Source organism: Lycium barbarum, chromosome 1 (genome assembly GCF_019175385.1).
Source record: "Lycium barbarum isolate Lr01 chromosome 1, ASM1917538v2, whole genome shotgun sequence".
Lineage (NCBI taxonomy): Eukaryota > Viridiplantae > Streptophyta > Magnoliopsida > Solanales > Solanaceae > Lycium > Lycium barbarum.
The window spans coordinates 46,369,005-46,395,530 of record NC_083337.1 but is presented as its reverse complement, the minus strand read 5'-3'; positions in this window follow the sequence as shown (position 1 = coordinate 46,395,530).

Here is a 26,526-nt window from a genome sequence, read left to right as displayed (position 1 = left end):
CAATTCATGTTCAATTTCTTCAAGGCCCACATGGCCTTATGTTCAAGTTCAATTGGCAGGTGGCATGCTTTACCAAAAACTAGCTTGAATGGCGATGTCCTAATCAGAGTTTTGAACGCAGTCCGGTAAGCCCATAGAGCATCATCGAGCTTGCGGGCCCAATCAGTTATGTTCGTATTCACCGTTTTTGCTAAAATAATCTTTATCTCCCGATTAGAGACTTCAACTTGCCCGCTTGTCTGAGGATGATATGGGGTTGCCACCCTATGCTTGATTCCATACTTCTCCATTAATCCCGCAAAGGCCTTATTACAAAAGTGAGAACCACCGTCACTGATTATCGCCCTTGGGGTACCAAAATGAGTAAATATGTTCTTTTTCAAGAATCCCATGACACTCTTGGCTTCGTTATTAGGTAAATCCACCGCTTCTACCTATTTAGAGACATAATCACCAGCCACCAAGATGTATTTCATTTCACAAGAGCTTACAAAGGGACCCATAAAATCAATTCCCCAAACATCGAACACTTCAACCTCCATTACAAAGTTCATAGGCATCTCTTGCCTCCTACCAATATTCCCTTTCCTTTGGCACTGATCACAAGAACGCACCATCAGATTGGCATCATGAAAAAGAGTAGGCTAATAATAACCACATTCGAGAACCTTGGCAGCAGTCCTTGTACCACTATGATGTCCCCCAACCGGAGAGTCGTGGCAAGCCTTCAAAATCTCCAATACCTCACTCTTTGTAACACAACACCGAATTATGTTATCAGTGCAAGTTCTGAATAAGTATGGCTCATCCCAATAGTACTGACGAACATCCTGCAAAAACTTCTTTTTCTAATACGATTTGATCTCGTCGAGAATGATACCAGTCACCAAGTAGTTAGCAAAGTCGGCAAACCATGGTGCCACCTGCATAGACACCGCCAAAACTTGCTCATCCGGAAATGCATCTTCAATATCAACTTCATCTGCTGGCACCCCAGTTTTCTCAAGCCTAGAGAGATGATCTGCGACCTGATTTTCGGATCCCTTTCGATCCTTTACCTCGAAGTCAAACCCTTGTAACAAGTGGACCCAACGAATCAGTCGCGGCTTAGCTTCCTTCTTTGCCATCAAATACCTCAACACAGCATGGTCAGTGTACACCACAACCTTGGACCCCAGCAAATAGGACCGAAACTTCTCAAAAGCATAACCTATTGCAAGCGGTTCTTGCTCGGTCACCGTGTAGTTCATCTGCACTGCATTAAGTGTCCTACTAGCATAGTAGATCGGGTGTATAATTTTATTGTGCCTCTGACCAAGCACAACACCTATCGCAAACCCACTAGCATCACACATCAGCTTAAAAGGTAAGGACCAATCCGGAGTAACAATCACAGGAGCAGTAGTGAGGCGCTCTTTTAATTCATCAAACGCCTTTCGGCACTTGTCATTAAACACAAAATTATCCTCTTTTTTTAAGAAGCTTGCACATCGGGTTAGCAATCTTGGAGAAATCCTTGATGAAGCGTCTGTAAAACCCAGCATGTCCCAAGAAATTTCGGACACCTTTGACTGAGATGGGTGGAGGAAGTTTTGCAATCACATCTATATTTGCTTGATCGACCTCAATTCCCTTTTTAGAGATTTTGTGATCGAGGACGATCCCTTACTTCACCATAAAGTGGCACTTCTCCCAATTTAGCACGACATTCTTCTACTCACATCTTTTCAGCACTTGACCCAGATGGTCAAGACAATCATCAAACGAATCACCAATAACAGAGAAATCATCCATAAATACCTCCAAGAAGTCCTCTACCATGTCAGAAAAGATCGACATCATGCACCTCTAAAAAGTGGCTGGTGCATTACACAACCCAAAGGACATTCGGCTGAACGCAAACGTCCCATAGGGATAAGTAAACGTCGCCTTTTCTTGGTCTTCTAGGGCGATGTTGATCAGATTATAGCCCGAGTATCCATCTAAGAAGCAATAGTAAGACCTCCCAGCCAGCCTATCCAGTATCTGGTCAATGAAAGGCATGGGAAAATGGTCTTTACAAGTGGCAGTATTTAATTTCCTATAGTCCATGAAGATACGCCACTCAGTAACTGTACGAGTGGGAATCAGCTCATTCTTTGCATTAGGCACCACAGTGATGCCTCCTTTCTTTGGTACACATTGAACAAGACTTACCCACTTTTTGTCTGTAATTGGATAAACTACCCAGCGTCTAACCACTTTATGATCTCCTTTTTCACGACCTCTTGCATGTTCTGGTTCAATCTTCGCTGATGCTCAACACTAGGTTTGCTGTCCTTCCCTAGCTGAATTTTATGCTCACAAATACCAGAAGGAATACCCCGAATGTCTGCTATAGTCCAACCAATAGCACGTCTGTACTCGCGCCAAATCTCCACCAAACGCTCAATCTGTTCCTCAGTCAATAATGCTGAAATGATCACTGACAATGTCTTGTTCGAACCAAGGAACTCATATCGCAAGTGTGCTGGGAGCTACTTAAGCTCAAGCTTTGGAGGCTCAACAATAGAAGGTTTAACTGGTGGAGTAGTTCTATTTGCAAGATCAAGATCAAGCTTTCTTGGGTGATAAGTGTAGGAACCCTCCACGTAGACTGCCTACGTATCCCTCCATGGGAAGTCAGGACCTTTCGTAGTTCGGTTTACATATGATAAGACTCCTTACCTTAAAACCTACCCGTGACCAGACCCGATAGAGGCTTCCTGCGTACCCCTCCTTAGGACATAAGGTCAACGCAGTTCCGTTTACATAAAATTTAGGGGGGGGGGGAGGGGACACAAATTCGTATTAAGTACAAAAAATGGGATCGCCTAAAACTACCCAAAAGGTGACCTTTCTTTTGAGGTCAATACAGGTTGTTTGTCCGTTCAACCCTTTTCTGGCCCTAAAGGCCCCAAATCCTATTACTGAGATGGGAGCACCAACCAAATGACGCCTTTGTGGACCAAATTCTCCATCTCAACCTTGAATGAATCTCCCTCTTCTATGTCATTCCCCATAGCTCCAGAATGGTACAGACACATTTTGTGGCGGCCAACTCCTTCAGTTTGAGCCTTTCGAGTTCCGATGGGGCTAATCTTCCCAGTGCTGACCAACTTCTGGAAGATGCTGGTGTAAGAGTCCTTAAATACCGTAAAGTCATAATGCCAAATATGAGTATTCAGCGTAATCCCTTCGGGTGGGGTAATTTTGTCATAGACCAAAAGTGAATGTGGGCCCTACATCTTGGTAATGTTTTTCTTATCTATCTGCTCGATAAGTCTTCTTTTGAAGGCCAAACACTCGTTGATGGTTTCCCCTGCCTGATCCTGGTGATAATTGCACCACTTTTACTCGAAGATCGGAGCACAAGGTGGCAACCTGTCGAAGCTGATACTGACTATCTCTTTGTTTCAAAACTTGATCATCATCTCCTCGCTCATTATGTGCTTACGCTAGACACAGTATGGACAATCCAGCTCCTTAAGGTTGGTCCGACATACTCTACTCGTTTCTCTGGCTTTCCCCTGGGGACTTGATGGCGCGACAGAAACTACTTCCCTTCTTGGGCTTGATGGTGCGGTGTAGGAAACTTCTCTTGATGGCCAAGTAAGCTCCTGCGGGTCTAATTCCATTTTTCCTCTTTGGATTCTTCCATTACCGGGATGTATTCGGGGAGGATCCCTTTTCCCTTGTCCAAGACGTTCTCTCCTTGAGCTTCAACTGGATTCTTAGGGGGACTCTCCGCCGAATCCATTAACTCATCAGCCTCTTTGATCTTGGCCTTGACTGCTCGGATCTTCTTTTTGAGATCTTGAATATTTTGGCAAAACGAGACCTCATTCTTTCTCATAACCTTCAGCTCTGGTGCGTTCATGGTGTTCATCTTCAGATTCTGAGAAGGTTGCTAAACTTAGTGCGGGTATTTTTTGTTCATTGTTTTTCTTTGGGTGAGTGGGCAGTACTTGACATCAATTAAGCATTTAAGAGAAACAAATGAAAGCAAGCAAGTCACATAAAGCAGTTTATAGAATTATAATACTCGCATTCCTAAGCATACTAATCGTTTGAAACATAAATGTACCATTTGAATCAAACCATTGCCACATAATCATTAATAATAATATTGTTCTGCGAAGGGGTACAAAAGATAAAGTAAAGACAGTGCATAAAATAAATCAGCAAAAGTGCCCTCCGGCAGTGGATGATGAATCCCGATCCCAGTCAGTCCTGGCCTTCTTTGCTTTTCGGAGGGTAGTCTGGTTATAAAGATGGGCCGAGGTCAAAGTGGCCTCCATCAGAAATCCCTTATGTGTGAAAGTCAGTGGGGTGACATCATCTAAAGTCTTCTTCATCCGATCATCCAGCTCAATCAAACAATCATTAGTAATCTCTAATTCATGTCTTAGACTTTCTATGATGGCTTTGTCATGCTCAATCTTCTATAAATACTTGGCAACTCTGTAGTCAGCTCTCCTCTGAACCAAACGGCCTCAAATCTCGGCTTTCGAATCCCTATTTTGCACACAACAGTAGAGAATAGTTCTAGAAGGATGTGTGCCTTGTAAGTCGGCCCTCAACCAATCTTTATACTTCACAACACAACCCAGACGAAACATATCTTCGGCTAAGGTATCGGGACCCCAAATCATGTGACCCTTCCATTCTCGTATGAAATCCAAAGCCCTTGGCGACCTATTGATGTCATAGTCAATGATAAAATCTCCCATGCCTCCGATCTGGCGTACGACTTGAATCCTCCCAAACTTTCTCAAGACCCTAGAAGGCGCATAAGGGCGAATTCCTCGAATTCCCATAAGTGGTAAGAATGGACACTTTCTACCCTTAACCCCAACTTCACTGGACACGAAGTCGTGGAACATCCATTGAATGCTTTCCTCTTTCAACCTAGAAAAGGTGAATGTCTAACTTTGTCTATTTTATTCCCCGACGTTTGGATAGAAATCCCGAAGACCATCCTTTTCGGTCGGCTTACATAAGTGTTGTTCACCCCTAACTTTGATCATGTACTTGAGGATCCACCATTGTAGGAGTAGGTTATAACCCTGGAAGTATTTGTAATGGTTTCGGCAGAGGCTCAAGGCTCGGTATAAATTGGCTAGGATGATTGGGGTTAGGTCAAAGTATTTGGTTTCTTCTTGTTGGGTTCCGCCGTAAAAGATGGCATGGGTGACTGAATGACTCATGTGTCTATGGCTAAGGACAATCCTTGGGAAAAACCATGGTTCCCAAAAAGCAAATGGCTAAAGCTAAAGTTCTGGTGGCCGTCCATTCAGCATAAGTCTTGAATTCCCCGGGATGCTCCACGAGTCCATTCGGGCTTCTAAACCTTTTGTATAGCTCTATAAAGGTTATGGTGTGGCCATGGGCCAAATTGGCGTAGTTCAAGAAAAGCATTCTACAAATTTGGGAGTAGGTGGGTTTTTCTGGGATTAAGGCATTTTGGTCGGGTTTCTTTCTTCTTTTCAACCCCGAACCTACGCTAGTCAACATATCCCTAAACTCCTCTAAAGTCAGCGACATCTCGATGTCGTCCCCTAATCTAAAAACCATCCTATCTCGGTCCCAAAACCCGATAATTACTTTTATTAATTCCTTGCAACCCGTCATAGTCATAATGGATGTCAAATTTCCTAAATGACATGAAATCCCTTTTTTCTCCTCCAGGGACATTTGGCCCCACCAAATACGCAGCAACTCCGGTGTAGTCAAGAACATGTCAAAACTCAAGATTATCGACATCTACAAAACAGAAGTCAAGGTTAATTTGCCCCCCTCCCCCCCCCCAACCCACCCATTAGGCAATGGTTTCATTCACAGGCACATTACATGTTTCCAAATAGCACATAGTATGACATGCAGTGTCTTTGGGTCATAGACCATACTTGACATGGGGTAGTCTTCTTATCAAGTTTGGATATGTCTAAAATATCCAAACCACCCAGTCTACTTCATATTTGGATTTGGTTAAGCTCTAACCTAGGAATATGCAAGAGTGATTTTTTCAAATTGACCTTGGACCCGAGCGGACTACTCGGGGTGAACCGTTATCGGTCGTTGGGTGACCGTAACTAACATAACGTTCAACGTATTCCAAAGAAGGGGTGTTTCGAGTATTTTTTTTAAAGTCAAGATCGCGATCCCGCGTGTCCCTTTGAAACCATGCTTTTTGCCAGGAGTAGCGGAGTTTGTGATATGAAATGAATGACAGTTATAACTGCGAAAATTAAGCATATAAGCAAATAAGTACAGTTAAAATCACATTATATTGAAACCCTTATGGTTAGAACCTTGAAAATCCCCAGCAGATTTGCCATCTGTTACGGTTCGCTTTCACGCGGGTTAAGGCATAAAAGTTACTATGAGGTTGTTGGTGCTATAATTGAATTTTAGTATTTTAGAGTTGCCACCTAATTTATTTATGGAAAACTAGGAAAACCGGGTTTAAAGAGTTTTTTTCCAAATAAGAGAAAAAGTCTTTTGGAACAAAGTTCGATGTAAGGGTTCCGGTGATCCCCTTGGGAAGATTTTATGCACCCTAGTGTTAAAGATCCGTAGAATATGGTTGACCTACGAACTTCAATGTGTGATTTACTGTATTTATTTGCTTAAAAATGGTTTAAGTTTCCGCAAAGTGCCATTCCATTCATATAACAATTTCAAAATAATTAGGCAAAAGTCCCCATATAAAAAGGGGTTTTGGTTTGAAAATCCACTTTATTGCCGGACTAGGAAACACCCGAGATTTCTCCCGAGTAGAGTCACTACAATTCTAGTCCTATAAAATGGGTTTAGTTCTTACGGGTTTTATTATATATATATATATATATATATATATATATATATATATAAACACAAGTCTTTGTTATTTCGGTCAAATTTATTATTTGAAGTCCATAGAATCAATTTCGCATTCTCAGTCCAGATCCGTCATACCTCAAGTTTGCTCCAACAGGTCTGTTTTTCAGTCCAAAATACGTTTGGGGCTTACAGGCCCAAAATAACCTTTATACTGTTCATAAATTTATGCAAGTCCAAAGCCAATCCTTAAAGCCACCCAAGTCCAAAATTTTGTCTCCTAAGTATACAAAATTTACAAGTCTTTTGAAGTCAATTAACTAAAATTCTATTTTGAAGTGAAATTATCCAACTGTTTATAATCTACATCACAGGCTTGAGGGTCTAAAATCTGCTACTTAACATTTGAAAAAAATCGTTTTTCGCCTCATTCAAACCTTGAACCCATTCAAACTTAACCAAATCCCATTTTTTCTTTGTTCTTTATATTCAAACGCAATTTTGAAAGCAGTTTTTAAAACCCAAAATCTTATAGCTAAGCTCCAAATTTTATGCAAGAAAATAACCAGGTTTAAAACCAGTTTGGCCACTTTCCTAAATTACTAACTATCTCCTAAGCTCTACATCCATGGGGGTTTTAATATTTAGCACTTCAGTGCATATACATATACAATATATATACATGCCAGGTATATAAAATAGAGAAGAGGGAGAAAGTAAAGAATTTGTTCATCTGATGGGCCTACCCAAGCCCACTAGTGCCATTTTCACCCATGGTTGAGCCTTCCACAAATATCAGCTTCCCTTTCCTTTATTCGGACTCGATCAAGGGAAATAGTTGGGCCTCAGGCCCAACAGGTTCATGCAAGTAAGAAATGACCCGAGCAGAAATCCCGTGCAACACAAAGGGGAAAAAAAAGATAATGATTAGAGAGTACCTAAACTATCTTGTGAGAGTAAGAGAAAATTTAAAGAGTAAGTGAAACATTAAAGTGGACATGGATACATAAGCACACATACAGCCAATATATATTCTTAATGAACTTTAGATAAAAACAAATGAGCATGGTTTCCTCAAAGCTCAGAGAGAACGGATGATTGGGCCCAAATGACTTGGACTGACGACCAGGTCACCACAATCCACACATAGGCCCCTAAGATAAATAATTAAAGGGGCAGATTTGGCCCAGTACTTAGTGTAAATAGACAGGTTTTCAGAATTTCGTTTATGAGGTATACAAAATATACTTTTTGTATACAGCATGATGTATACAAGTCATGTATATTTCGTATACATAGCATGTATATCAACAAAAACAAGGAAAAAGAGTGTGAAACAAGTTTTCAAAGCAAAGACTCAAAACCTTTAAGTGTGAGGAGCATTGACACTTTTAACAGATCACAAAATAAAGGCTGGCTAGAGACTTTAGGCTATTATTTTTTACTCAGTATATCCCATTTTATACAGATTCCCAAGTAAAGGTAAACCAAGGATTTTATAGAGAAGAAATAATGTAGCTAACTACTCAATTAAAGTCACAAATATCAGCTAGGACTCTTTAATCCTGATAGAATTCTAAAATGGTTGTGTATACTAGGTGGCCTATTCCTTATAATACAGTTATATACTAATGCTAAATCAGCTATCTAGGATAAAGTTTAAGCAAAAAAGGTTTCCATTCACCTACACATTTACTTTGCATATATCAACAGACCATATAAATGTGAAGATATTTGAAAATTCAAAATTGTGTGTTGGATTGATCCCTTTAAAGTTTAACCAGTGATTAGTCAAATGCAAGACTCCAACTATCATGACAGTTTAAATAGTAAAACAGTTGACTAATACAAGTACCAAACAAGACTTAAGATCATAAGAAACAGGACCAACCTTTCTTTAAAATCTGACAACAACATATGTATGCAGATAATTCACAAAAACCTCCTAGATGAGATCAAGAACTTAGGCTTTCTCTCCCTTTTTTTTTTAATAGAGACAAATATATGACCAAACAGGGGAACAAACTGGCCTGGGTAAAATAATGCACTCAATTCAACAGTACCCAAGCAAAGGGTGAAAATAGAATGGATCATGGATTTAAAGTCCAGTTCACTATTGATTTAAAAATCTTTTCAAACAACAAAGTTCCAATCACAACACAAAAGAAACATCTCTTAATACATAATGGAAATTGTGCCTGATCATTACCTTCTAATGTTGGTTTTAAAATGTGTGCTCTCAACTGTTTGGACACCACACCATACTATAGCAACTTTAGAATGGTAAGAACTCATTACAGTTTCATGAAACTCCAACAAACACAGACCAAACAGCTTTGAAACCTTTTCTATTACATCCTTAGACAAGTGGTTAGAGACAAACAAGCTAAACCAAACCAAACATGAAAACTAGATAGAGGCTAGACAAGTTCCCATATTCTCTAATCAATCAATAAATGTACATATGGAACATAACAGTTTTAGGTCTTAAAATGCTATTACTTGTTCAAGCTGTTATGACTCGAAAAAATGGGATTTAGACAACTTAATCATGGTTCAAAGCACATATATGTAAGGACAGTCTCTTACTTTTTTTAAAGCAAAAACAACAATCCCAACATAAATCATTTTTTATCATATAGAGTCCATATCAACCAACACTGTTAACAGGGATGTTTTTAGCATCTATTATTTAACCTAAAGGCCATTTAACACACTTCTAATCACACTTGTATAGTAAACATCTATCTAACACATGATTTTATACTAACTATAACATTAAACTAAGTTAAACAGTCTAAACAAACTAACATATCATAATAATGAACATTTAACTAATACATGACCTTACACAGCCTTACACTAACTAACTACAATTTCAAAATAAGTAAAAACAGACTAAATGACTAAGCATATAACGACTAACACATGATTAAACAAAACAAAAGCCAAAAAGATAGAAAATTACCTTTTTGGGGCAAAGCCTTGATTGAGAATGAACTTGGATGATTCATTCGTTCCTCAATCACACTCAGCCACACACAAACCCAGAAAAACAAGAGAAAATAAGCTCTTAAAATTTTACTTAACTTAGAAAAAGAATAAAGATCTCAAATATTTTGAAATCTTAGGTATTTTTGAGTTTTATGAGTAATGGAGTTTTCAATATGCTCAAACTTGTCCAAATAACGGAGAATAAGGTCCTTTTAATAGAAATCCCCAAACCCCAAACCCTAATTTGATTTCGATGTGGGACAACCTCCAATTCTGAGAATTGGCATATCCTCACAACAATCAAATGTTAAAGGTTGAGATTAAATCAAGTACGTATTCAAGGGCCAGATCTGACCCAAAAGTTGTCAATATACTTGTCTTCATCATGAACCAATAAGAACATAGTATTCAAACTGAGTAAGAACAAAAACCATTAAGGATTTTCAGTCATTTTACAGCTGACTCGCATAAAAAGCAAAACAAAGTAGTAAGATATACTGCGTTTGGTGAAAAGGGGTTGGAACAATTAATGCATTGCTTGATCTGGTTATACCAGACCTGGGAGAGGCATCGTATGCCTACAAGCTTGCCAAAAATGGCGAGTGACGTAGGAGCGAGATGGTATCGCCTCATGGAGGCTAGGGTTTCACAAGGAAACCTTGGAAAAAAACAAATGACCCCTTAAGGGGTTCGTTTGGCTGAAGGATGGAGTATATGTATTGCCACTTGGGCTGGGTCTAGCCCTATTTTGGGCTGGGCTTGGCCAATTTGAAAGGGAAATAAAAGGGGCCGCCCATTTGTATATATATATACACACACATGTATACATGGTATACATATATGGACGTGTATATCCATGTATATGTGTGTGTATACGACAAAGTTTAAATGGCCAAAATTAGAAAAAATAAAAAATTCTTTAATTTAATGGCCAAGTATGACTTAATTAACCAATTAACCAATCTAATGAACATGATTATTATGCTAATGGATTTAAGTTGCAAATATAACCTCAATTGACTCTAAACCATGAAATTGGTCATTTTAATTAAGGCCAGATTTTAACTCAACCAAACCATTAAAGGCTAGTATTACAATAGTGACCTTAATCAACTTTAGGCCATGCAAATTAGCTGCTTCAATTAAAGCCACAATTAGCCAATATTTGAGTAATTTGTGGAATTAACCACAATTAAATACTTTAACTAATTATGATTAATTCTAACAAATTACACAAATGCCCATTGGGCATTCAACATTAAGACTTGAGGAGTAAAAGGATTAATTTACTTAATTGATCAGATTCCTTGAGCTAAACTGGGTAAAATACTTACTAACTGACAATTTAACAATTTAAATAATTAAATAAATAATTATTTGTAAATTATTTACTTTCTTGGTTAAATTTTACAAAAGTGTCATAATAGGTAAATTAATTTCCAAATGATTTATAACATTATGGAAATTATTTTACCAATTAAAAAATGGTAAAATATTATCTAAATACTTTTATAAAATCATTTTGACTTCTGAAAAAACATATTTCACTCTGTTTATTACTCAAGGACTTTTGGTAATTAAAATAAATTATGGGAGGTCAAAAATTAGGTGTCAACAATAGTTGGTAATTTCAACAGGGTTACTTGCTCATCCATCAAGGTATCAATACTTTTGAATCCTCCTATGTGGATCATCTTTTGCTTGGCCCTATTATTTCTATTTAGTTGGGTACGTCTCTGTCATTGAAACATTGAAACGATATCTTGTAAATTATAAATAAAAATTGAGCATAACTAAAACTAAACTGCGGGCAGAGAAGATGGTGTTACAATTTTTGGCGGTAGAGGGAGGGAATAATTTTTCATAAAAAGGAATCGGAGGGAAGATAGAAATTAGACTTTTTAATCAGAAATTAGACTTTTAATCACTCCTATTAACCTTTATTGCATTACCTTGAATTGTCAGTTAAAGAGCACTCATAATATTTAATTGCCAGATATATTTGTCTTCGGAGAATAAATTAGCGTAGCAAGTTAGAACTTTTGACTTAGCTCTGTTGGAGCCACCGTGGAGGCCATAGTTACAGGGTTTTACCTCCTCTTCTTTGTAATACTCATTTTTACGTTTTTATTTGGATGATTTCTTGATTTTCCTCCATGTCTATGGAGCTAAGCTCTTTAGTTCTAGGGTTTTGACTCAAACATGACAATTGACATTTGATTATCGTTTATATCTATTTGTTAGAGGATGCATCCACCAAACAATATGTGAGGGACCCGATTTTGTATCAGTTTCCTGATGCAATACAGCAAGTAAAAAAGGCACGATTTTACCATGGAAAACTCCTTGCTCAAGGGATTAAAAATCACGACCTACCCAGTAGGATTTCAACTATACTAAACTGAGGACCTTTAGGTTACCACTCTATCGTAAGCTCAGAACTAACTCCCATAATTCCTCACCTTTATAATAACACTTTTGCAACCTAGGACCTAACCCCGTAGTCCCTCCACACTTGCAATACTCCGATGGCAAGCAACTCCACTTGACTAACTCTAGCCAAGGACCACTAATATACCTAGACTAACTCTAGCCTAGTGTACCACTCAAAAGCTTGCGGAAACACACTTGCAGGAAGTACACTTTGAGACTTTTCAGAAACACCTACAACCAACTTCTTAACACAGAAGTGTAGGTATGCAATTTAAGCACAAACGAACAAAGTCTCACAACAATATAAAGAACTTAGACTAAAACTTGTGTCCGAATTAGGTTCTTCAACTTGTAGATGACTTTGTTCTTGAGAGATCTTGAGAACTTGTTTAGTAGATTTGCACGATTTAGATTAGGCTTTCAAGTCAACTCAATATGTTGCCATTATGTTGTATATATAGTGGAAGCATGTGGGATGGATAGAGACCACTCATTCACTTTGACATAATGCATGGGCCAACTCACAGCTGTACTTGTGTGCAGCAAGTGGCTTGGCTTTACAGCTGTCTCTGCCGATAGTGCAAGGTGCACAACGAACAGATTACAGACTAGGTCTCTATTTGGTTCTAAAACAGTTTGACAATCATCAAAACACGAATGCACTTGCAACTATCAATTTCCCCCTTTTTGATGATGACAAAATCATAGACTGATGTTCCCCCTGAGAACCAGCTTCCCACTTGTTCCCCCTGCCAAGCAGACCATAATTGTGAAAGCACCTGCAACATGATAGCAACATAATACCATTTTTAACTAGAAGACAAAAATTGACACAATATCATTAAATATCACTCTTCTAGTTCTTCACCCTTACTCATCACATCTTCCCACAGTTGTGAATTTTCAGCATCACAATCATTTATTCGACTCTTCCCCATTAATCACCGCATGTTTAGTTCAGTTCACTTTTTCACTAGTTCCTTTTTTCACTATACACAAATACATCTTCCCCCTTTTGGCGTCATCAAAAAGATTAAACAAACCCAACAAGAAGTTCAAAAATATTAACTCAGAGCCACATGGGAAGCATAATCATAAGTAAGATAGAGGAAGGCAAGCTTGCAATAATGCACAGGAACACAGCAATATGCCAATAAATAGATCAGCACAAGTGCAGATAGTAAGCAATTTAGTATACACGAATGATAGTTAAACTGCAAATCTGCCGAAATTTAGGAAAATGTGACTTCAATTTTATGCAAAAGGGATGGGGGCTAGGAAGGATTTTCCAAATAGTGTAGAGACTTGAAGGGGCTGAACAAGTATAGGTCAATTTCTATGGGCTTGGCGATCCTTCATCATCTCATATCTGGGTGCGTCCACTTGAGTTCTCAACTAATCCCTCTCTATCCGGAGTTCTTCAATTTCTTTTTCTGCTTCTCGAGAGTGGATGGACTGTCAACACTTGGTCCCTGTGGCACAAACTCTCACTCCTTCAAGGTGGTTAGAGAGAACACATGGTCCATGGTTCTCACGGAGGCTCTACCAGTTCTTACATTAAAGTGCGCAAGGACTTGTGTTAAGAAAAATCCATACGGGAGACCAGGTACTCCTTGCACAATTCACGCTATCTTACTCATTCTCTCTATCATGATGGTCGGCAAGTTGTTTGGTTCAAAAGATAATTCGCACAATAGTTATCTTCTTATCCGTCTGATAATTTCAAATAAATGAAGAGATGCATTAGTATAATGTATATAGAATAGAATAACAACTTTTCCTTAAATTCCTCAATTCTCTGTCATTATCATCAACATCTCATCTTTCAAGCTCCTGTTTTTTTTTTAAAGAGGAACTGAGACAAATTATTGTAAAGAGTTGCGTATTTAAAATCCTTTGACCCCTAAAACGATGACATGTTGGGTTTATTAATTGGTCAATGATCTTTGCTTATTGACAACTGAAATTTGAAAATTCTCACAATTTTTGTTTTAGATAGGCTGCAACGATCAGTGGCTGTATTTGGCGTAGGTATTACTCTTATATCGAATTTGTCGGTATAGTTAATAATTATTATTTAGTATTATATACAATAAGAAATTAAAATTTCTCTCCTTTGTTTCAGTTTTAATTTTATTGCTGATTATTTTTAATATAATTTTGAGTTTAAATTTCAATTATTGAAATTACCTAATAAACAATAATTATTTTTTATTTATTTTGTTGCTTGAATAGTTTTAAGATTCAATCTTTTGGTTTTTTGACTTTTTGTATAAAGATTTCAATTCATGATCTTGAAAGATAGTATAAATTTTTGTCTTAATGGAGAACTTTCTCATCTCCAATTAGATTTACATACAGTTTTTTGTTTGAATGATTTTTATTGTCTTTATCAAAAAAAAAATCAAAGGAGAAGAAACCACCAACTACTCCCACTTACCTCATTCCCTCCTTACGATCCACACCCTCACACCATCTCTATTTTCTATGATATTTTAATTAGTTTTTAATTATTTTGTTAACAGAATCCAAGTAATGTCATATTATTCTGAATTATGATTTTTTAATTTGTCCAAAGTCTAATTATTAATGAAGAAGTTCTTTTATGATTCTGTCAAAACATCTATCAATATTTTAAATAAATTCTCATTATATTATTATGTGCAATAAGCACTATTTCCTTCCCTTTCTCTTTCTCTATCAGTACAAACTTTTGCATTTTAAATTTTACTTATTGAAATTGCTCTATGAGAATATCAATTGTATTTTAAATTCTTTGTTTTTTTAGAATTTAAATAATGTTTTTAATCTGTTGTTTTTTACCTTGGAATTCTTTCAAGTTTTCAATATTTTTTATATTTAACTTTATTAATATTTCAGTTACTATCTTATACATAATGTGACTTTTCTCATTTTTATTCAACTAACATTGTCATCTCAAATTATTAAGTCTTATTCTTCTAATTTTTTACACTAAAATTTAAAAAGTGTTGGTAATAAAAACTAACCTGATCACCAAGAAAATAATTTACAATCATTTTGAATAAGTTTTATCGGTTTTTTGCTATCACTAACTAATAATCCATTATTCAAATAAATAACAATTAAGTGTGAAAAGAAGCACATGCCCGTAATTCATTCGGGAAATGATGATGCCCATCGTGCCAGAAACTCCCGCTATGTCGTGCCTGAGAAATAAACACACAACATGTTTAAAGTTTGCAGTTCAATTAATTTGTGGGATTACACAAATTAAGAAGGATACTAATATTTATAAAGTATTTATTTATAAGACATAAAGATATTGTCTTCAGTTAAAAGAATTCCTCCTTGCTTTCATACAGGAGTAGACGTAGTTGATCATAGTGCAAAATTTAATAGTTATCTTCTTATCTGTCAGATAATTTCAAATAAATGAAGAGATGAATTAGTATAATGTATACAGTATAGAATAACAACTTGTCCTTAAAATCCTCAATTCTCTTTGTCATTATCATCAACATATCATCTTTCAAGATCCTGTTTTTTTAAAAGAGGAACTGAGACAAAAATTATTGTAAAGAATTGCATATTTAAAATCCTTTGACCCCTATAAAGATGACACGTTGGGTTTATTAATTTGGTCAATGATCTTTGCTAATTGACAACTGAAATTTAAAAATTCTCACAATTTTAGTTTTAGATAGGCTGCAACGATCAATGGCTATATTTGGCTTAGGTATTACTCTGCTAGTTTCTTGTCATTCAATTTCTGCTATTATCTAATATTTTTTGTACTTCGATTATCGTATTGACTTGTAGTAGTAACTGTTTCTTGTTTTTTCAGACTGCTTTATCATGTTTTTTATAGTATTTTGTCATGACTTAGTCGCTCCCATTATTTCTTTTTTTGTACTGCTTTGACTAGTTTGTACTTGTGCCGAGGGTCTACCGGAAACAACTTCTCTATCTTTCAAGATAAGGGTAAGATCTGTGTACATTCTACCCTCTTCAAACCCCACTTTATAGTATTTCACTGTGTATGTTGTTGGTGTTGAATTAAGAAAGAGGCTTAATGCATATGCAGCCCCTAAACTTGTCCCTTTTTTTCCATTTTGACACCTCAACTAAGTGGTGTTCTTATTGAACCCCTGAACTTAGCCTCCAATGTGTCTATCAAACACAGTCCCACTTACATAGCATATATGGTGAGTTTCACTTTTTTCAGTCTTCCGCGTGAATGTCAACCGCTTCCTACGTGGAATGTATTTAATGTAAAATCTAATGTAATACAATATGAGCTTGCTCGTTGCCTTGAGCTTCCAGGTTGTCCCATTACAGCCTATCAACAGAGTAAAATTTAATGTAAATGTGTCCCAAATTATTCTACTGCGCATTATTGAATTGACACACAGATTTGCTAACACTCGGAATGTATTTACATTAAAGTTTACATTAAATACATAACACGTAGGATGCGATTTATATTCACGCGCAAGGTTAAAAGAAAAATCACCATATATGTATGTAAGTTGGATTGTGTTTGATAGACGTACTTGAGACCAAGTTCAAGAGTTCAATAGAAACAACACTTAGTTGAGGTGTCAAAATGAAAAAAAAAAAGACAAGTTTAGGGGGCCGGATATGCATTAAGCCTAAGAAAGATGTATGTTTTCCTTCTCTTTGAATTTGTGAAGCTTCGTGTATAATTTGTTGGTTTTTTATTGCATAAGTCTTCTGAGAATTAGATTTTCGTCTACCCCTAGCTATTTAAAAATTTCAATGCTCTTACTTTAAAATGTTTATGAAACAAATAAAAATTATGGTTTCAATTTTTTTTCTCTTCCCTTTTCCGTCCTGGGAATTTGTAATTTTTACTTATATGATAGGTCAACATCTAAAACCATATCTTCCCCCTACTTTACTATAAACTAGTTCTTCAACGAAAGGTTAATTCATAATTATATTCTGTAAACTTACCATTTTTGCCTACTTATAAGAAAAACAAACAACAAATATTTGTATATAATATGAAAGGGATTATTAGAGAGAAAAGAGAGAACCAAAGTGGTAAAGTAACTGAAATTTTAGAAATTTTCTAATTATCGTACTCATATGTTATACGCAAGTAGTATTGTAGAGAACAAATTTGTAATTACAAACCAAATGTCTAACGGAAGAAACAACACTAGTAAGAGAGACCAAATTAACCATCATTGCTTTGGTCACTCCTTTTCCATCCTAGAATTATTAGAAAGTTGCTAATTATCGTACTCACAGGTTATACGCAAACAGTATTGTAGAGTACAAAGTTGTGATTACAAAACAAATGTCTAACAAAAGAAACAACACTAGTGAAAGAGACCAAATTAACCATCATTGTTTTGGTTACTCCTTTTCCATCCTAGAAATAATTGAACTGTAATTCTTACATGTTTGCAAGTCATCGCCAATGCTCTGGAATTGGATAAATATTAAAGAATATAGTTGTATTTAGATAACAGATTTCATGCACAATAACTCTACAAAAAGGTAGGAATTAAGAGATTGAATTATATACACTAATATTACGTACGGAACCTGCAAAGGTGGCTGAATTGGTTCGGCTAGTGGTTTTTCCACATGGAAGACCTGGTATCGATTCCCATCACTAACAACCTTCTCAGCCTGAGCTCGTCGCATGGGGATTGCCTAATGCAATTTACATCTCATATGTGGTTTGAGGGCTATTACACTAGAAGTGATGTTTACCCTGAGCGCACCCAAAGAATAGCGGCTGTGGATTCCCTAATTTACAAAAAGAAAATATTACGTACGAATATTATTTATATTATATTGAATTAATAAATTGATATTGTGTGTGTGTAAAACTTAAATCTATTAATCCTTCCGTTTACATTTTTTGTCTTACTTTCTTTTCTTAGTCTGTTTAAAAAAAAATTGCTTCTTTTCCTTTTTAACAACTATTTAATTCCAATTTTCCACATGGCATGGTTCAAATCATATGATTAAAAGATATTTTGGTACATTCTATCTATCTTTAATTTAAACTTCGTATGAAGTTAAAACCAAACAAATAAATTAAAACAGAGGAGTAAATAATAGAGATGAATAAAAGAATAAAAACTCAATCAGACGCCTCATAGGCCGCTCTTTTATATCGGGAAAAAAATATATAGATAAAATTACTTAACAATAATTAACCACCTCACGGGCTGCTCTTTTTTCAAATGTTGCAAATATTACATGCAATTCAACAATAACTTAACGTATTGATCTATCTCACCATGTTTATCCAAACAGTTCATTCATTGTTCCACGTCAGACCATTTGACACTTGCATATACATTTTACTTGGATTGACAATGACATAAGAATAGCTAGATATAGATGCACGCCGACTAATAAACAATCAAAATGGCTTGGTCAATGGTAATTTTAAGAAACTTAACATTATGATTGATATAAAATATTAGTACTTTTATGTACTTTCTGAATATGTGTACCTTGTTTTTAAAAAGTTGCAATTGATGTCTAACTACATAGAAAACAAATTTAGATGCATCGATTAAACTCTCGTAAAGATCATGAGTAGAACTTTTAAAGAGCCCAATTTTGATAAAAACATAAAGCGAGACAATAATAGCAATACCAAAAATAACGGACCACCATTCCATTATCTTCATTATAACTAGAAGTATGTTCTCTTACAAATTATACCTACATAAGTAGTGATCTTACAATTGCTAAGCAGAAAACACTATAGCTTAGGTCATCAGAGAAATGGTAATTAAGGTTCATTTTCTCTTAAAGCTCGTCTCTTGTAATGTTCACATTTAGAAATGTTGGCGAAAAGGGAGCAAATACGAAATATTTCTCTGCTCTTGTAGAAAAATAACTTCTTCTCAAAATTATCAATTATCTATTTTATGCATTGAGGGGAAGGAACGTATTGGGCTAAATTCGTATAATACAAGTGGACCAGTACCATGATGACACGTGGCAAGAGTCATAATCCAAATATGAGTCAGCTTGAAGTACTCCCGGAGGAAGCCTGGTGATACCGGAGATACAACCAGGTCCTGGAGGTCGTTGGAATATCTCTGGAAGAGAGACCAACGGTCAACCGTTACATATCAGGCTCCATGACTTCCACGGAGCATTTATAAGCTTTATTGTCATCTTAATTGCCAATCATTATTATGGTATCAATACACATTATTAGTAGGGGCACAATTCATGGAATGTGTGCCCCATATTCTATGTATAAATAAGGCTTGTCATTCCATTGTAAAGAACACGAAATCCAAGGGAAATAAACAGCATACATTACACAATTGCACCATTTTTAAGTTCTTATTTACTTTATTTATTCGACTCTTCCCCCTTAATCACCTCATGTTCAGTTCAGTTCACTTTTTTAATAGTTCCCGTTTTCACTATACATAAATACATCTTCCCCCTTTTGGCGCCATAAAAAAGATTAGGCACAGCCAACAAGAAGTTCAAAAATATTAACTCAGAGCCACATGGGCAGCATAATCATGAGTAAGATAGAGGAAAGCAAGCTTGCAATAATGCAGAGGAACACAACATTATGCCAATAGATAGATCAACACAAGTGCAGATAGTAAGCAATTCAGTATACACAAATGATAGTTAAACTGCAAATCTGCCAAAATTTAGGAAAAGGTGACTTCAATTTTATGCAAAAGGGATGGGGGCTAGGAAGGATTTTCTAGACATTTTAGAGACTTGAAGGGGCTGAACATAGGTCAATTTCTATGGTCTTGCCGATCCTTCATCATCTCATATCTGGGTGCGTCCACTTGAGTTCTCAACTGATCCCTCTCTTTCCGTACTTCTTCAATTTCTTTTTCTGCTTCTCGAGGATGGATGGACTGTCAACACCTGGTCCTTGTGGCACATACTCTCACTCCTTCAAGGTGGCTAGAGAGAACACATTGTCCTTAGTTCCCACGAAGGCTCTACCAGTTCTTACATTAAAGTGCGCAAGGACTTTTGTTAAGAAAAATCCATACGGGAGACCAGGTACTCCTTGCACAATTTGTGCCACCTTACTCATTCTCTCTATCATGATGTCTAGTAAGTTGATTGGTTCAAAATATGTAAGATCTTCCATTAGAACCAGGTCTGCTACCGTGAAGGTAGATCGTCCCTCCATCCTTGGCAAAAGCCTCTTGCTGACAAACTCGAAAGCTAGTTGATGCTCGGGTTTAAGCTCACTCTTTCAAAGACCAGCTTTTGTTGATGATCTTGAATTTTGGAGGTCTCTTATCTGCTACAGCTCTCAGTCTCGCTGTCTTTACTCTCAAGATTTTCTCAAGTGTCGACTCAGTGAACACAAACTCTATCAGATTCATTGTTAGGTCCAGAGCATTATCACTTACACAGAACAAATTCTTATAGAATTCAACCACGTTTGGTTCATATACACATGTTGGTGGTTGAGTAAAAAGATAGCTCCACTCTTGGAATTCTACCATTTTTATCAAATACTTCATTTCTGGCTTCTCTCTCAATCTTGACATCAAAAACTCTCTCAAATAGAACCTTTTGATTTTGTAAGTTCTCTTTACTACTTCTCCTCTTGGAGGAATCTGGCCTCTATGGTTCGAAATTTTGAAGAGGCTGAGGTGACTTTTTGGGAATAGGTGTAACAGAGGATAAAGAATTGGTTTAAGTGACGATTTGGCACAGACACTATTTTGAAAATTCTTGGAAGAGGAAAAGAAAAATAATTTATTTGGCAATTTTACAGTTCAAATACATTTATGAGTAGTAAAAGGATTGCTGACCTAAGATACGGAGATCAACTCTCTGTATGGTAATTTGACTGTATCAGCAACCACTGTGAACTGTGTAGAATTGCTTGCGCTTAAGTTCTCCTGATCCTCCCATGTATGTATACTTGTAATGGTACAAACGTGAGTTAATATAGCCAAAAAACACTTGCTAGCGATGTACTTAACTTCTTTTGTAGCCATTGAGAAATCCCTTCCTGCACCATAAATAAAACTCATCTCTGTACAACACATATCCTGCTATAAGGGCTTTGTAAGGAGACCTTTTGATCTTGCATTTTGGAGACGTCACAATTTATCAATATATGTTGACTGCTCCTTCTCTCTCCCGCCCATTTAGGCGATGTCAATAGTTGGATTTAGGAACCCCAAACCAGCTTGGGTCCGTTGTTGTTGTATAAAGGATGGATTAAGGTATTTGTAGCCCACTCGGGCAGCATGTTCCTTTTCTTCCTTCGAGATCCTTTCTTTTGAGGACCTGTTCTTTTCTCTCTAGTTCCTTTAATCTGCACGCCTGACAGTGATATAAGTTTCCTTTGAGAGTAAACTCTCAGGTTTTTCTTTATATCGAAGAAATTTACCTCTTTGTTCTTATCATCATCATCATCCGTGTCAGATTCAACCGTGAGTGCAAGGTATGACTTATCCTCAGTTGCTCCATCATCAATTTCCATCACATACAATTCCCCTTTGTCGTTTTCATCCTCAGACTCATTTGAGAAATATCCCCAGGCTGCAAGTGCTTGCTTCACAATCTCATCCGCGGCCTCTATCCTTCTAAAACTCCTGTTGGGGACCTGGTTCCTCCTTACAGTCCCGACATAACTGTCCTGCTTGTTTTGGGGACAGTCTTTCATGAAATGATCCGGTTTCCCACATATATGGCAGTAGTAGTCATTTCCCGTGAAGTTTCTACTGGAGCCTCCTGTTTTGGGAAATCCCCCACTTCTCTTGATCATTTTGTGAAATTTCTTCGTGAGATAGGCCATTTCTGACTCGTCATCACTTCAGTCTCCTCTTGCAGCTTTGAGGACTAGGCTCTTCTCCTTCTTCACTTCATTCTTTTCTACTTTCTTCATGATCATCTTCATTTCATGAGTCTTAAGGTTCTCGATGAGTTCATCGACGGTCAACGTTCCGTGATCTTTGGCTTCGGAGATGGCATTTCCCTTGCTATCCCAGGAATCAGGTAACACACCAAGAAACATTCTTACAAGTTTGGTGGTTGCGATGACTTCTCCCAGAGAATGAAGCTCATTTAAAATAGAGGTGATTCTGGGGTGCATATCATGAATAGCTTCTCCCTCCTTTATTTTGAACATTTCATACTTTGTGGTGAGCGTGTTGATTTTGGAGTTCTTCACCTGTGTTGTTCCTTCATGGGCGGTTTGAAGAGCTTCCCAGATCTCTTTAGCAGTAGAGCACACTGAGACTCGATTGTATTCATTAGGTCCTATTCCACACACAAGGATCTTCTTAGCTTTATAACTTTTCTCCACCGCCTTCCTGTCAGTATCATTGTATTCTTTCTTTGTTTTGGCAGTGGTTTTTACACCATCTTCACTTGTGTGTACTAGAATATAGGGGCCATCACAGATGACATCCCATAGCTCTGAGTCTTCAGCGATGATGAAGTCGTGCATTCTAGTCTTCCATCACCCATAGTATTTCCCATTAAATCTAGGTGGCCTAGTGAAAGACTGTCCTTCTTCCATATTGGGTGGGGCTGCCATTTTACAGATTTTTTCTAGGTGTTAACCTTTTAGAAAGCACCTATTTTGGCACCACTTGTTAGAGGTTGTGCGTCCACCAAACAATATGTGAGGGACTCGGTCGTATACCAGTTCCCTGATACAATACAGTAAGTAAAGAAGGCACGATTTTATCATGGAAAACTCCTCGCTCAAGGGGTTAAAAATCACAACCTACCCCAGTTGGATTTCAACTCTACTAAACCGAGCAACTTTATGTTACAACTCTATCGTAAGCTAGGAACTAACTCCCATAATCCCTCACCCTTACAATAACGCTTTTACAACCTAGGAAATAAACCTGTAGTCCCTCCACACGTGCAATACTCTGATTGGAAGCAACTCCCCTTGACTAACCCTAGCCAAGGACCACAAATACACCTAGACTAACTCTAGCCTATTGTACCACTCAAAAGCTTACGGAAATACACTTCCATTAAGTACACTTTGAGACTTTTTAGAAACACCTACAACCAATGTCTTAACACAAAAGAGTAGGTATGCAATTTAAGCACAAACGAACAAAGACTCACAATAATATAAAGAACTTAAACTAAAACATGCGTTCGGATTAGGTTCTTCACCCAGTAGGTGACTTTGTTCTTGAGAGATCTTGAGAACTTGTGTTAGCAGCTTTGCACAATTTAGATTAGGTTTTCAAGTCTACTCAATATGTTTCCATCATGTTGTATATATAGTGGGAGCATGTGGGATGGATAGAGACCACTCATTCACTTTGACCTAAAGCATGGGCCAACTCATAGCTGTACTTGTGTGCGGCAAGTGGCTTGGCTTTACAGCTGTTTCTGCCGACAGTGCAAGGTGCACAGAGAACAGATTACAGACTAGGTCTGTATCTGGTTCTAAAACAGTTTGACAATCATCAAAACACGAATGCACTTAGAACTATCACTATTGATTTTCCATTTTTGGGTTATTTATTTATTCTTGGTATTAATTGTTTGATTATCATTTATATCTATTGATTTTCCATTTCTGAGTTATTTATTTATTCTTGTTCTTAATTGTTTGATTATCTTGCCAGCAGTTGAACACTATTTGTGGCGTTTGAATTGAACTTGAGAAAGAGAATTTTCATGCGTAATAAGAATAAATAGAGCTTATTCGTGATCCCCTTAGGGTAATCGTTTCACTAATGAGGATAGAGATTTACCCTTTAGCCTCGCTTAATTGAATACAAAGATTTAAATGTGTTCTTGTTATTTTCTGAGGATCATAGATATATAGACGTTAGAGTAACTTGAATAGACTTGTGGGCAATTCAACAGATACTCATAAAGTAATTATCAACCCATCAACTAGTAACCCAGGAAATAAATAGGTAGAATGATTAGAAGACTCAACTGGATTGTTAGTGGTCATAGCCCTAAATCTTTCTTTTCTCTGATAAAACTCCACACTTTCTTGGCTGAAGTTCATTAGTCTGTTTTCTTTTATTTTTAGTTAGTTTATAAATGTAACTTTGTATTTTATTTCTTGTTTAGATAATTAGAATTAGTATAAATTATTTGACGTTAATCATAAGTCCCTATGGATACGATATTTGGACTTCAATCCTATATTATTTGTACGACCGCGTATACTTGCGTGTGCGTTTTGGAGCAACAGTTCAATCACATATTTTGAGTTGATACTGAAACAATAGGGTTTCGATCTACGAAATGAGAACATGATAGTGTTAGTACCACGCATCGCTCAATCTCCCATCAATTCAGTATAATCCCACAAACATGTATTCTCCTCAATATCCATTGTTTATGCCTGTCGCTGCAGTATATGTGATTTCCATTGAAATGTGTTTGTTGTTTCCCTTCAATGTTGCTGATAATGCTCTGATTTCTATGTTGAGTATGTTCCTTTTCTGACAATTGATGCTCCCTAATTTGAGGCCACATAGGAGTAAGTCAGAAAAATTTGTCATGGCCTTCATGTTCTGTGACTCATCCATGAAGTACTTCTGCTTGCTTTTTGTGCATATGTATATAATACCTGCAAAACAAGTAACTAGTGTTAGATAATAATGATTCTCCATGTTCTCTGCCCATGACCGGATTTGACCATGGAGAATATGAAAAGTCCTTTCATCTCTTGAAATTTTTGATTCTCAAGTATGGTAGTTGTAACTTATCATTATTAATCAATCTCCTCACTTGCGTTTCAATCTACTGGAAAGATTATGAAGCCAGTTCTCCATGATCTAAATCAAAATTAGCTAGGTGATCTGCCATCATATTCCCCCCTCTCATTATATACATCATCCTAACTGCTTCATGAATCATTAGCCTCTAGATTTCCTCCACTATTTCAAATATCTGCCAAGGGACTTCCCAAACTTTGAGAATGATATTCTTTAGTAGACGGGAATATGTCTCAATTACAAACTGCTAATATTAAATCTCCTCCATGTACCTCATAACTTGTACTATGGCCATAGTTTCTACCTGAGTGTTATTACAATTAGGATCCTCTATCTCTTTATCCCTAACAGCTATCAAGTCTCCTGCCTCATTTCTTTCACAAAATCCCTATGATCTTCTTCCAGGATTACCTCTAAAAGACCCATCAGTTTTGCACTTTACCCAACCAGTATCACGTGGCTTCCAACACACTTTAATCACCTTTGTTCGTGGGGCATATGCTTGCAGAGTTTGTACTAATGTATTCCAATTATAAGTTGCATGTTTGAAATTGCCTCTTCTCACCTTCATGAACATAATAATGTTATGCATGATTTGATATATCAATTTCACCCGGTACATTTTATCTCCATGTCTAATGGCATTTCTTCTTTTCCATATTTCCCACACTATGATGGCTGGAACACTCTAAATATACTTCATATGATTATTCACTTGAGCATCCCACCATAAGTTAAAAATCTGATTTAACTATAGGTTTTGAATATTAATGTCCATAGATCTGCAAAAGCACTTCCAGGTGTATTGAGCTACTGGTGAATGTAGAAACACATGGGATATGGTTTAATTTTTTTGTTCATCACAACAATAACACCTGGAAAGGAACTGCATTTCCCATCTCTTTACCAAATCATCCAATGGAACCTTTGCTTCCCATAATCTCCATAAGAAGAATGAAATTTTTATAGGTAATCACTTTACCCACATCTTCTTGTACAGTATATTAGGTTCCAACCTTTGTTTGATCAAGTTAAAAGCTGACCCAAGTGTGAACTTATCTCTACATGTTGATTTCTAGAAGGATTTGTCTAGCTCCTTTTCATGCCTAGGTGGATGCAATTTCTGGATAATATGATCTGCTAAGGTTTCTGGTAACAGTTCCTTTACTCTATCTTCTTTCCATTTTCCATCAGCCACCGCTTCATTTATTAATACCACAGTGTTGACCATTTTGAAAACTGCTGGAATCAATTTGTAAAGTACTCCTAGTCCTGTCCAATTGTCTAGCCAAAAGTAAGAATTTCCTTGCTTAGTTTGCCACCAAATTTGTGTTTTTATCTCATCCCTACATTGCAGCATTTTCTTCCATATATATGTTCCTCTCTTTGTTTTTATTAACATTTTTTGAGCTTGTATTCTCCTGTGGTGTAGCATCATGTTTGTTGTTCCCTTTCTTATTTTGCAAAATATTTTATGCTTGATTGTTTGGTTTCCCATATCTCTGCCCATGTTTTTGTCTCTTATCTGGGACCTGTTTTATGGCTT